Consider the following 13998-nt stretch of genomic DNA (forward strand, 5'->3'; position numbering starts at 1 on the left):
ATGCAGGAGGCCGTGTCCACCGTTACCTCTTAAAGGGGGCTGTCTGATTTGAGAAGAGCCAAAACCAGCACCACCTTAGTCCATTGGCTGTTTCCGGTATCGAAGCTCAACCCCTACGACGTGAATGGAACATGGCACCCTATACTTCGTGCATACAGTACACGTTTTAACTTCTGTGGCAATGGCGTCTCCCACAAAAGCTTGAGGAATCCTGTACATGCAATAGAGAACTAGCCATAAATCTAATGTCTGGATTCCAAGGCAATTTTCTTAAATTTTCGGCCAAACAAAGCTATCCTCAGTTACAGCTTCGGTGTTAGGAAGTATTACATGACCTTAATACTAAAGTCCGTTGAACAGGTTAGGTACTGACTTGACCAACTATTTTTGCTGGTTGCTTGATGTATTTTTGGAGGGTGTTAAAGTTGCATTAAGAAAGGGTAAACATCCTTGTTTTTTAAAAAATTTTTGGTGGTGACTGGCAAGTGATTGTATTAGGAGCGAACCGCTCTTGTCCGTGAGTGTATTGGAAAGATGTCCAATCTGATGAACACGATATTACATCACTGTAAGAAGATGGCCAACTCTAGATGGTTGTCCATCTTTAAGGCCTAATCTGTGGTGACAACCTGTGATACTCCAGCTACCGTGAGACTAGGAAGTCCTCTATGCCCGCAAGAGCTGGAACTTTCTCGGTCCCATAGTGGCTGAAGGCTCATCCGTTGCTCTGAACGACCTATCCCCTGATTGTAAGGAGATGCGTTTTATGTCTAGATGCAGAAACCTTTCTTTTTGTGACTTCAGGGTTCTCTGTTTCCTTTTTATTTCCATTTTTTCTGTGTTTATGAAACTGCCCCAGTCTTCGTTTTATCAGTTATGTCTAAATACCTTAATGGGCTTTCATGCTACGTATGTACAGGAAATATTTATACTCTATTGTAAAGTTTACTAACTTCTTTTAAGAAAAAAGTGTAAAAATATTCTATAATGAAAAAGATGTCAGAATAAAAAAAAAATAAATACATAGAACTAATAATAATAACTTTGGTAACTGATGCATTGCTTATGGGACTGCAAAGGTCTGGTCTTAATCCACCAATTTTTATCTTTTTTTTACATTGTCAATCTTGGAGGACGTTTGTGCATCCTATAGGTAGACAAGTGACCCACCTCAAAGGTGCAGTGCCACTCTGACGTCAGAATCTTCTAGGGTCCTGATTTCGGTGTTGGTGTTAAGTTGGAGAAAACTATTGTAGGGTAGCCAACCCCCAAGATGGGAAATATCTTAGCAGATGAGACAAACACAGGGTCTTATTTACTTTCAAGAAAGTATTTCCAAAGGGGACACCAAAAATGGCGAAAGCAGCACAATGTCTCCTGATACTCAGTGTTCTGATCCGATTCTACGAGGCGTACATGTTGGCCCTCCTTACACTTCTAGCATACACTAACAAGGCTATGTACATAGTACGCCTCCGATGTTACTGCACCTTTGATAATATCACCTGATATTCTTGGGTTAGTGACATTTTTATTTTTTTGTTCCTGCACACGCAATGCAATGAAGCAGTGTCTCAAAAGTGTCATTTTTTTATTTTATTTTTTATTTTTTTTAATTTGCCTGTTTTCAATATGTCTCTTTGGGGGGGCCACCCTATCGCTGCTAGTGGGTTCCTCAACTCATATAGAATGTATTAACATAAAGGCTGCGCTACAGGTCATGTTTCCCCATTGCAAACCTCCTCACAATAAGGTTCATTGTACAGTCCTATGAGCAGCTTTCCTAATGCTGCTGGTACTGGAGGGTCCTGCATTGCATTTGCATGTATTAAGTTCTGCAGCTGTTTAAATTTTTTTTTTTTTTTTGTGTTACATAGAGCAAAGCAAAAAAAAAAAATCAGCTATGGTGTCTGCATTTTTTTAAAACAATTGTTTAACTTTTTTATTCCAATTTTTTTTTTTTTGTAAAATTAAGATGTCTGCCACTTTTAAGGTGAACGAAAAAAATGGGCATTAATTTTTGTTAAAGATTTTGTTTTTACCTAAAAAAAAAAAAAAAAAAATAATAAAAAAAATTCATGTATTTTGGTTTCTCCGCTGTATTAGTCCCTAGCACTGATTTTTTAGTTTTGTAGAACGGGGGGGGGGAGAAGCTACGTCATCTGTCTCCATTCCTAAGGAAATAAGGAAACCAAATCTGTTTGGCAAGGGGAGTCACAAAAATTGATGCTGTTGGATACGTCGGAGGTTGAGCACAAAATTTAGAACTTGGTCTCAATGCACCCAATTTTTTTTAAAATTTTTTTTGAAAATTTGTGTCCCAGGTGGAACACATATGTATATATGGTGCTGTCTAAGCAGTCAAAAAAATACTGAAATTGGGCTCGGTTCCGTATTCCTAGGTGGCAATCTGTGGGTTACCTTGTCTTCTCTAGTTATCTGCACATTTTTTATAAAAGCCACTGTATTTCTGAGTTTTAGACACCAGTTGTCCATGTACACAAGTCACCCTTTACCGTGCCTTCCTTCCTTGTTGATGCGTGTGCCTTTAAAATCAGTCAATTTTCCGAAGGTCTCCCGTGACTATCAGGGCTCCTTACCCCAATAAGAGTTGTGAAGAACACGCCTTGTCTATTAGATGGGGGGTATTCTTGAATATTTCAGACTATGGGTGCGAAACTCACTGGAGGCAGAAAAAATAAATAAAATTAAAAGCCATAATTGTGTTGCATGAAATGCAGCATACTAAATGAAAAACGCTTGAATTACTAGTAAATCCATTTGGAATTAAACTGGATATTCTTAGAAATTTTCAGGGCATCATCGTCTGCCGCCATTTTCTCCGCCTAAACCAATGTTGCGTCGTGTTGTCTTCTACCCGCCATTGTTCGGCCCTTAAAATGACCCCCTAGAAGTCAGTGCTTGAGTGCTTACCCACCCCACCCTTGCTTCCCAAATTCACCACTGAACCTAGGCTATTTTTTACACCAATTTTTTTTTTCTTTATTTTTTTGGACACTTCTACTGCAATTTATAGGCAATGCCTAAGTTCTTAAGGGACTTTGCAAATGACTTTTACACTATCTGATCTACATAGAAGACGTAAAGCCATTTTTAAAGAGTAAAGTTTTATTTAAAAAAAAATACCATATACTCTTGTTTGCCTTACTAATGTTTGCTGCTACCAACATTGTAAGTTATTAGGTCCTCAGAACATATGTTGTTTACAATGTTACACTTGCTTATAGCTTTTCAAAACTCTGTATTTTAGAACTGTTTGGGAGTTTCCATTTCAGATCCAAGTAAACTCGATCTGATCAACCCGGCAGGTACATACTGTAAAAAAAAAAAAAAAAAAAAAAAGTAATAAAAAAAATTTCTTCACTCCTGAGCGTGCTACCATTTTGGTTTGGCGATGAATCCCGGAATCGAGGGATGATGTTTTTATCGGCACAGGGGTTCGATGTGTAATTTTTATGTACAGTTTGCTGCGTTTAGTTTTTTTTTTTTTTTTTTTTTTATATATATATGTTCTCTGGATGTGACTGCTTTGCCTGTTCATGCAAAAGCTGTGACTCTCCCTCCGCTTGAAAAGCATTACTTTGATAAACGTGCGTTCAACTTAATAACAATGTTTCTGTACCGGAAAAAAAAAATATATAAAGGGAAACATAAAACAGCAATAACATGAATATCTATTCAGCAAATTACTCTTAAGCGTAATATTCTACTTTTAAAAGTCAAACTAGCCAATTGTACAAACAAACTCAATTTTGTAAATATTTTTGTTTTATCATTTTTCTTTTTACACTGTTGTATTATACATGTATATGGTGTTTTTTGATTATTTTTTTTATTTTTTTTCCCCCTTCAAATGTTCTTTATTACCTGCTAATTGTCTGGTTTAATTGGTTGTATTTTAACTATGAAGAATCTGTTAGAAAAAAAAAATATTTTTTTTGCAATTTATAAATGTAGTTTTTTTTTTCCCATCACACTTTGTCCATATTTTCATTGTAAAGTATTTTTATTATTTTTCCATCTTTTCTCACATTTTAGAGGAAGTTTTTTGTATCAGAAAAAAAAATATCCGAATTACATTTTTCATTTGAAAAAAAAATCATCTGCATATGTTATAGCCAATATCATTTCAACGTATTTTATTTTTTTTTAATTTTTTTTTATCCTATGCTGCTGCTAATGACAATATTAAAAACTTACTATTCTAGAACTATTTTTATGTAATTAATGTATGCTTTCTTGTTTATAAATGCCTGATTAAAAAAAAAAGTAAGAAAAAAAAAGCTTAGCATATTTATCTATTTCGCCGTGTACCGTCAGTTCCTTTTTTTTTTCTTTTTTTTTTTTTCCAGATTCTTTGCCCTCACACAGTTAATATTGTAAAATAAAGGACTTTATGAGATTATGTATGAAAATAGCTATGCTTATATACCACAGTGACTGAATGTACAGTGTATAGACGCATTACCTAAAATAAAATGTTTGTCCAGAAAAAAAAAAAAATTTGCCCGTGTTTTTTTTGTATTAATTTAAGGGGAAGGGGAGTTGAAAAGGCAAGGTCATTCTTTGTGAAGCTTTTCTTGTTAGGCCTTTGTTTTCTAAATCTTGTCGGACTACAGCTTGCTGAAACCATACTCTTTAGTCGCCCTGTTGTCCTTGATCAGTTGCGGTTATACAACAGCTGAAGAACGGGCAACGAAGACCAGGCGTTTATGGAAATAAAGAAGTGTGGCAAAAAAATCACTCACTCTGTTACACAGCTGGGAAACGTGAATTCCTTCTTGACCTATTAAATGATAGAGGTTAATCTCCATGGATCTTACCTCATCATTCAGCGTGCCCCCCGCATTCGTCCTCTTTATCAATGCATAGAACACAAAGCGGGGTAAGCCTGGTGTGTACACATAAGATGCTCGGAGGCCTCACAACTTCTTTGGACTCGTAGACACTGGCAGTTGAGCAACTCCGCATGGCACATTGCCTTATGTTCAACATCTCATAATGAATGCAAGTTAAAAAGAATAAAGAATTCCTTTAAGAAGTTGAGTTTCTTTTCAGGCCGACATGTCTCGAACGTTACTTGAGCGGTTATATATGGCTTGCTGTAATTTTAAGTAGACTTTAAGCAGTGGCCACGGTACAATGAATGCCGAGTGTCTCCGATCAGATTGATATATGGTGGAACGCCAATGTGTGAGGCCCCCGTGTTCACAATGTTCATTCAGATGTGTAATGGCTTTGTGCAAAGTCTGGACTGCACATCTGTAGGTGACCCTGTTGTCCTGCAGGGACAATACACACCTACGATTTGAGAAGACGTCTTCATACATAAACATATAAAGCGTCTGTCTGTCTTAACCCCGATCCTCTATTGCGTACAATAAATTAATTTGCATAAGCAAGGATTTAGTAGAGTTACAAAGGAGACAAAACCCCAACAAAGTATAAAAACAAATTAATCTGGAAAGTTACACAAGTTTTTTTTCCAACAGAAGCATTGACAGTAGAGAACGTCTCTTGAATGTTCTTCGTAACAAGTGGTATAGTACGTGGCTTACAGGCTTATATGGGACCCTAAACAGCATTAGATTAAAGGAGTTATCACACTGTATACACTTATCTCCTATCTGCATTGGTGGAGTCTTACCACTTGGACCCAGAAGAATGGGTGCCCACAACTTCCCCTAAGTGCTCCATATAGACGGTACCAGTGTATGATCTCTACTCTATTTACTTGCATTGGACACTGGCTTCCCATTGGTCCCATAGAAGTGAATGGCCAAGCACATGGAGCACACGGGTCAGTTTTCTTGATTGCTGGGGGTCTTAGTAGTTGAATTTCCAGTGATGGGACACATGTCCTCCTATTCTGGGGATAGGTGTGGATAACTACTTGATGACTGCCCATTGACTTTATACATCCGGTTGATAGCTGTTTATTACCACACTACCTTCTTGAGCACTTCAATGGGAGTCGACATGACGCAGCATCACCCTGGTCCTGGGGGTCATGTGATCTGACAGAAGCTGCTATAGGAGGCCTATAGGACTCAGGGAAGCTCTCCGGTAAAGGCAAGGAGACTGTATTCATCCTATAAGTGAGGCTAATGACAGCCCCAGTTACAGGAAAAATTTGCAAAAAAAATTAAAATGCCCCACAAAGTTCTGCTATGACCTTATAGGGGCACAATGTGTAAAAGAAAAAAAAAGACATAAAACAGACATATCAGGAGAGGTAATAAGCTATCTATCTAGTCCAAAAAAAAGTCCTGGACTAGTTAGTCCAAGTTGTAAACGTGGGTGCTAATCCCTGGATTAATAGGCCGTAAATCCTTCAGATAAAAATAAAGATAGTAGGCAGGACTCCAATTCAATAACGATATCTGGACTGGTTATGTAGTCCATGTGCAATATTTCTGTCCGGGCTTGAGAAAGGTCCTGTGTATGGGGACTGAGACTATCTATATACCTATTTGAACAAAAGCAGTATATTTATTTCAGCCATATGGACATTTCAACCATAACTTATTGGGCTCACATACAGTCATGGCCGTACGTGTTGGCAACCCTGAAATGTTTCTAGAAAATGATGTATTTCTCTCAAAAATTATATGCCCCATTGAGGACCACCCATGAACAATTATTATATTCTCTGGGGTCTTTTCAGACCCCAGAGTATAATGATCAGAAATCCAGAGGAAGATACAAACATAAAAAATATTGTTACTTACCACTCCTGGGCTCTGGCATATTCCCCACAGTTCTCTTCAATATTGAACCAGACATCACCTGACCCAGGCTGGCATCGTGACGCGTAATGACACTGGCCTGGGCCTGACGTCTCCAAACAGGCCCAAAGATTGCTGGAGCCAGGAGAGGTAAGTAACAGGGTTTTTTAATGTTCTCTCTCCTCCCCTAGGAGGATCGTTATGCTCTGGGGTCTGAACAGATCCCAGAGTATAATGATAGGAGTGCGTGTAGGGTTTGTAGGCCCGCAGCCTCACTTACCAATCCGCACTGCTGCTCACAGCCGTCTCCGCAGAAGGGAAAGTGGAGGCGGCCATGAGCAGGATAAAGGAATGGTAAGTAAATAGAGCCTGCTGGAGTTACTACAGCAGGTAACAGCCTATTAAAAAATAAAAAACACATCAGGCCCCCGTCACGCCCCCTAATGTCCTAGGCCCTGTGGCAGCGGCTACTACTTTTACCCCGGCAGTTACGCCCCTGTTTATACTTAGAGCTGCTCCGTGTTCCCTGTCTTTACACTGTTCAGAGAGGAGCAGACAGTCTGCAACTTCTCACCGTTCACATTGAGAATATGGAAAAGTTTATCTACTTCTGGCTAGCTGCTTGTGTTATTATTGATGGGACATTAGTCATAGACATTCATCTGCTATTCTGATTGTGCTGATATGTCTCTTATTCTATCAGGAATACTAATAGCTGCATCATAACCTGGATATGGAGTCCAGTGTCTCTGGATCTTCTATACTATGGTCACTTGGGGTTTTCTCATCTTTTTGTTTGCTATTTTAAAAATGGCAAATTTACACATGACAAGACCAGTAGTATTAATAATGGATGGGGAGGGGGCAGACTGCTTTGGATGGAACACAGAGAGAAATACAAAATGTGTTACAGTACAATAGGACTATTAGCATCATAGAAACGATAGGCTGATAGGACACCATAGATTAAGGCTTATACAGCCAGAGAGCAGATTGCCTAGCAAAACCCTGCTGATACTTCAACTTTGGAGGAAAACTCAGGAACCCTTTTAAAGAGGATCTGTCACCTCTGAAAATCCCAGCGACATACGTCATCTGTCACCCTGAGTACTTTGGTGCTTTATTTATCCAAATCTATTCAGCTATTCCAAAGATATAAGACCTGCTAGTGGTGATGCAAATTAAAGGGATTCTACCATTAAAACATGTTTTTTTCTAACGATCACGTCGGAATAGCCTTAAGAAAGGCTATTCGTCTCCTACCTTTTGATGTGGTCTCCGCCGCTCCGGTCATCCGAAATACCGTTTTTTCCCGGTATGCTAATGATTGTTTGGCAGCAATGAGGGCAGGCCCCAGCGCTCATACGCTGATGGAGGCGGCCCCACTTCGGCCGGAACTGGGCAATCCAGCCACGCCTTCTTCCTGATCTGCCTCCTCCCCTTCTGTGTCCTCTTCTTTTGTTGTCATGGGTGACGCATGCGCAGTCGTCTCTGGCAGCGAGACCCTGTTAGCCAAAGTATTTGCCGAACAGAGTGTACTGCGCATGTTCAGTAAGGTCCGTACAGCCCTCCGATGCGCGATTGAACTCATCCAGGCGTGGAGCGTACTGCGCATGCGCGCAATCGCGGCCTCGCAAATATGGTCGCCGGCTGGCATGCACAGTCGGCTCTTTCAGTGTCTCGCTGTTAGGATCGGGTCTCGCAGGTTTCCATCACGGCGCACAGCGCCACCTGCGGGCCAATCCGAACCTCGCCCACGGCGCCGTGCAGTAAGATGTCTGGAGTCTAAGTCCAGCTTTTGGCCCACTGAGCATGCTCAGACATTTTGGAGCCGCTCAGAGGCTAAGTGCCATTCTCTCCCTACTGAGCATGCTCAGGCATTTTGGGTCCGCTCTGAGGCTAAGTCCCAGTTTGGCCTTACTGAGCATGGTCGGTGATGTCATGCCACCGCCCCTGTTGGGCGGGGATTAGCCTTTAAATAGTGTGAGCCGACGCCCGCCCGATGCTCACACTTTGCTTAACATATGTTGAGATAGGAGGTTAGGGCCAGGTTCCTGTCAATTCTAGGAGCTGAGTAGGGACCCAGCTAGAATCCCTTGGAGCTGCCCCTTTGGAACCAGTCTACCCATTCCTAGCTCAATTGCTGTGTATCTCCTTGAAGGTTAGGAGTCTGTTTTGTGACTGACCAGGAGTGAAGCTAACTCCTGGCAGCCTTGTGTATTTGCAGTAGAGTGAAGCACAGGCTAAGGCCTGGTTCTCCTGCTGTATAGCAGGGGCTCCTGTCAAAGCTTCACTTGCTCAACTACTATACTTTGGCACGCTTCCTCAGTGTCGTTTAACTGGGGAGACTCGGCTGCCGCCTGTTCACATTTGTGTTGCACAACATCACTGCCAGTGCAGTTCAACTGGTGGTGCATAATTAAGACTAACAGCTGCCCATCTGGGCCTGTGGACCTCGCCACAGTGCTCTGCGGTTTAGCGGTTCGGGTTGTGTTTATTATAATTTTTATACATACACACAGAACCGTAACACTCGCTGCCACAGCCGACTGCACATGCGACACCCATGGCGACGAAAGAAGAGGACACAGAAGGGGAGGAGGCAGATCAGGAAGAAGGCGTGGATGGATTGCCCAGTTCCTCCATCGGCGTTTGAGCGCTGGAGCCCGCCCTCATTGCTGCCGGACACTCATTAGCATACCGGGCAAAAACGGTATTTCGGATGACCAGCGCGGCAGAGACCACATCAAACGGTAGGAGACGAATAGCCTTTCTTAAGGCTATTCCGACGTGGTCATTAGAAAAAAAACATGTTTTAATGGTAGAATCCCTTTAAGTTATATTAATCAAGGTGGCGATACCACTGAATGGCCTATAGCACACAGTGACCCTGTCCCCAGAGAAAGCACAATGTTACCATCCACTTGGATAGTATCATCAACACTATAAGGGCTTATATCTTTGGAATAGTGGAGCAAATTTGGATAAAGGAAATGCTCAGGGGGCATTACTCCTATTATGTGATGTACGTCATTGGCTTTTTCTGACTAAAGGGATTGTACAGCCAGGAAAAATTATTGAGAAATCTATAGATTATTCTTACTGCCATGTTTATGATGTTTGCCATCATCTTATGACCACAAGCCAACTGGACAACCCCTTTAATTCCATGCTCCTTTGACTTTATTCACACTTGTGGCATATTTTCTCCATCACTGTTTCCATGCCGCGTTGTCCATGTTGATGCCTGGGTTTCAGGTGGAGCAGCAGAGACCTCCTGAAGTCACAGGTTATTAAGGCCATTCTTCTATTATAACATACCGTGGTGATGAATCCAAGGTTCACATAAAGAACATGCCAAAAAATATGACTGTTTTTCTGAGGATTTCCATAGCAACACATCCTTAACCAAGTCACTCCGGGGTCAGTTGTGAATACCTGAGATGTTCCACTGCTTGTTACCAGATACATTTGTGCGGAATCTTCAGCTGCCAGTGGAATCTGCAATATATTACACGTATGTCAGCTCTCAGCTTTACAATGAACAGGCTAAAGAAAGAAATCGGATTCAAGGAGGGTGTTTTCTGATAGAAAAATAAGATTTTATTAATATAAACAAAGACATTTCCAACCCCTGAAAAGTATAACATTACTATCTGGCAAATAATCGTCATCGTAGCACAATGTAGATGAACGCACAATGATAGTAAAAATGATTAAAAAACATGTACGTATATGTGAGTGTGAAGTCAGGGAAACATGAGATAGCGGTGGACAAAGCCGCCCCCTGCAAAACCTCCAGAAACTGGGCAAACGTGCAGGAATTGGGGCAACAATCAGATACATACATAGTAGCAAGCGTGTATTTGGAGTTTATTTCCAGCTGCGACAATTTATCAGTTTTTCGCAAGGGAAATTTATCCTTCACTTTATGCAAGTTTTTGGAATAAGATGCATGCTAAAATCAACAAAATTTGGTGCACAATTTTACATCAAAATTTGTAATTTTGGGGCATTTCTGCCCCACATTAGAGATGAGCGAATCGAAGCTGATGAATTGCCATTCGTTCGGAATTTCAGGAAATATTCAATTGACATCGAATCCGGAATTCCTCACATTTTGTCCTAATGAATTGCACAGCTCCAATCCGGGGTTTTAACCCCTTGGATGATGAAGGACATTAAACTAGGGGCAACTGGAGGGGGACATTAAACCAGGGGGGTAGTTGGAGGAGGACAATGAACTGTAGGCGACTGGAGGAGGAAAATAAACTGGGGGCAGCTGGAAGTGAACATCAATGTCCCTCTCTAGTTGCTCTCAGTTTAATGTCCCCCTCCAGTTGCCCCAGTTTATTATCCCCCTCTAGTTGCCCCCAGTTTAAACTGGGGCAGCTGGAAGGGGACATTAAACTATGGATCCACTAGAGGGAGACTTTAAACTGGGGCAGCTGGAGGGGGGACATTACACTGGGTTGTGGGTTCACCATGAGAGACTTAATATTGTGGGGTCAATTTGAGGAGAAAATTATAATGTGGGAGCATATAATATTAGGGTGACTGTAGGGGCATTATACTGTGTGTGTAGCCCAAAGAGAAATTAATGGGAATGGGCGGCGTCAACTTAGAAGGGGGTGGAGCTAAATTTGCCACACTAAATTTGCCTCTTTCTGTGCTTAGAAAGATGGGCGGTATGGCTATGTCAGGTAGTTGCTTTCAGTTATTGATCCTGCCCAAGCACTGAATACAAAGCTGTGAACAAAACCTAATGTGGATATTGGTGCAAATTTGCAAAAGATTGTGCTATATATTGAATTGGAATTATCAAAGCATGCACTATGGAGCTATGCACCATGCAATGTACCTATAGATAGATTGTACAATCCTTACATAATATTCTACCACCATCTGCATAGGAATCTGCTGCTTGCACTTGTAATGTCAAATTTACTGTGGCCTTAAAATAGGATGCTCATGATAAATGCATAATATCATAGCAAAAGTGACCTGTTTTATTTGACAGCCATATGGTAAGTCTGAATCTTTACTCAAACTTTATATTATATTTGACATTGGAGTTGACGTATTTTAAAGTAGTTGGCATATGGTTGAACGATAATACATAAATTATATGTCTATATATACAGTATATGTATCCATAGGCAGTAATATGGGGTTGTTTCCCTGCCCCTTTGCAGTAAATACAGCTTCCACTCTTCTACGAAGATCTTTTACAAGATTTTGGAGTGTGTCCCTGAGAATTCATCCATACGAGCCTTTACGAGCGCTCCCATTGAAGTGATTGGGAAATGTTTAGAAGCGCTCGCGTGTACGGCTCGGAATGAGCCGAGCGCTTACGCCGTGTGAAGGGGCCCTTAAGATATCCCTTCACTAGAACTAAAGGTCCTTGGCCAACCTCTTAGCATTATTCTTCTTTAACCGAACTTTACAGGTAGAACAATGCAGTCGGGGCACATAAAGTTCTCCTGGTATTCACCAAATCCAGAGTCGTCCATCACACATCGCAGCACGGAACACGTTTCCACTGATCCAGAGTCCAGTGGTGACATTGTGCTTTACATTATTCCATCTGACGCTTGGAATTGTGCTTGGTGATGTTGCTCAGTCAAGGAAACTGTAGTGATTGGACATTCCCCATATTCCAAGAGCTATAACCTTTTATTTTTTTCAGTTAATTGTCACATGATGGCTTATTGTTTGTGGGACAAATTGTACTTTGCAATGGCACCATTCAATATGCTGTGCAATGTACTGGGAAGCTGGAAAAAATACAGAATGAGGTCCAATTAGAGAAAAAAATGCATTTGCGCCAATTTTATATGGCCCCCTTCACTCTGCCCCGCCCCCTTCGCCTCGCCCCGCCCCCTAAGCTCCGCCCCTTCCTCCGGGGGGTGGGGGCGGCTTTCTATCGTCCGCCTCGGGCGGCAGAAAAGGTCGGTTCACCCCTGGTCAATATGATCACTGTGATATTAAATGTATATAATATTTGAAATGTTTTGTTACCTTTGAAAAAAAATGAAAAACTTCGCAAGATAGAAAAGAAAATGTTGTTGCCATGTTCTGACACCTGTAACCTTTTCATATTTACGAGTATAGAGCTGGGTATGGCATCCTATGCGGGACAAGATGACATTTTTGTTGATACCATTTGACATGCTAATGATAAGCCTGGGAGTCTTCAATAAACTTCTGGCTGTTATGGCAGCCAATCACGATCTGGGGGCAGCGATTGGACAAAGATGGTGGCACCCATAGTGCCTGCACACTTTAGTTGCTGTGTTCACGTTTAACAGTGGCATCTAAAATGTTAATAGGTGCAATCAGTGTCGGCACTGATCGCAGCTGTTATCAGTAGGTCTTGACTGTATTATACAGCCGACATCCACTGTGTATGGAGAGAGCTCAGCTCTTGAGCCTTCTCCATACATCCCCATGTGACCAAGGACTTAACAGAACATCGTAGTAATGGTTGTTAGAGGGTTAGTGATCTTCTGACTTGCAATCTCCATTAAATAATTCCTGGAGCAACCCAGTGTTATTTATAGAAAACCGGACATCTCCATTCTCTTGTTTAAAAGCGTGAGTCCCTGCACACTGGTAGATCTGGTGTCAGACTGTGCAGAGACTCACTAGTAACACCCAGTTTTCATTTACTCATACATTTCTAGTGCAAACATGAGAGGAACAGAACAACGCTAGATGCTAAATAAAGATGTTCTTGAATTATATTGCAGGGAATACAAGTGTTTACTAAAATATACATGTCAGTAGACTCACTTTATATATTCTAAGCACCTGTCATGTAAAACATCGCCTTACTTGTTGTTTGCATATATAACTTAGCACAGTCTAGAATAACTGCACTAAACTTTTCCTCCATTTTCTCGTGTATGTGTAATTTCAGATGTCTACATTTCATGTAAAAGCTGCTAGACGGGCCGCCATCTGTCCGTGATTTTGAGACAAAGTGACATTTTGTTCGGTTCCTGGTGTGAGTATGAGGGTTAAACAGATGCGTTTTTTTTTTTAGATGAACCTGGTTAAATATGCTAGAATAATTAACACCTTCGCTGTCATATGGTTCGTCTTCACAATTTTTACTATGATCATTATTAGAATTTTTTCAACTATTATTTTTTTCAAAAAATTAAATCTAAATTTAATTAAATTAAAATTTACTTTTTTTTTATCATAAATTTGCGTTTCTTTATTGCTTCAAAATGGTCAATCC

Source organism: Leptodactylus fuscus, chromosome 6 (genome assembly GCF_031893055.1).
Source record: "Leptodactylus fuscus isolate aLepFus1 chromosome 6, aLepFus1.hap2, whole genome shotgun sequence".
Taxonomy (NCBI): domain Eukaryota; kingdom Metazoa; phylum Chordata; class Amphibia; order Anura; family Leptodactylidae; genus Leptodactylus; species Leptodactylus fuscus.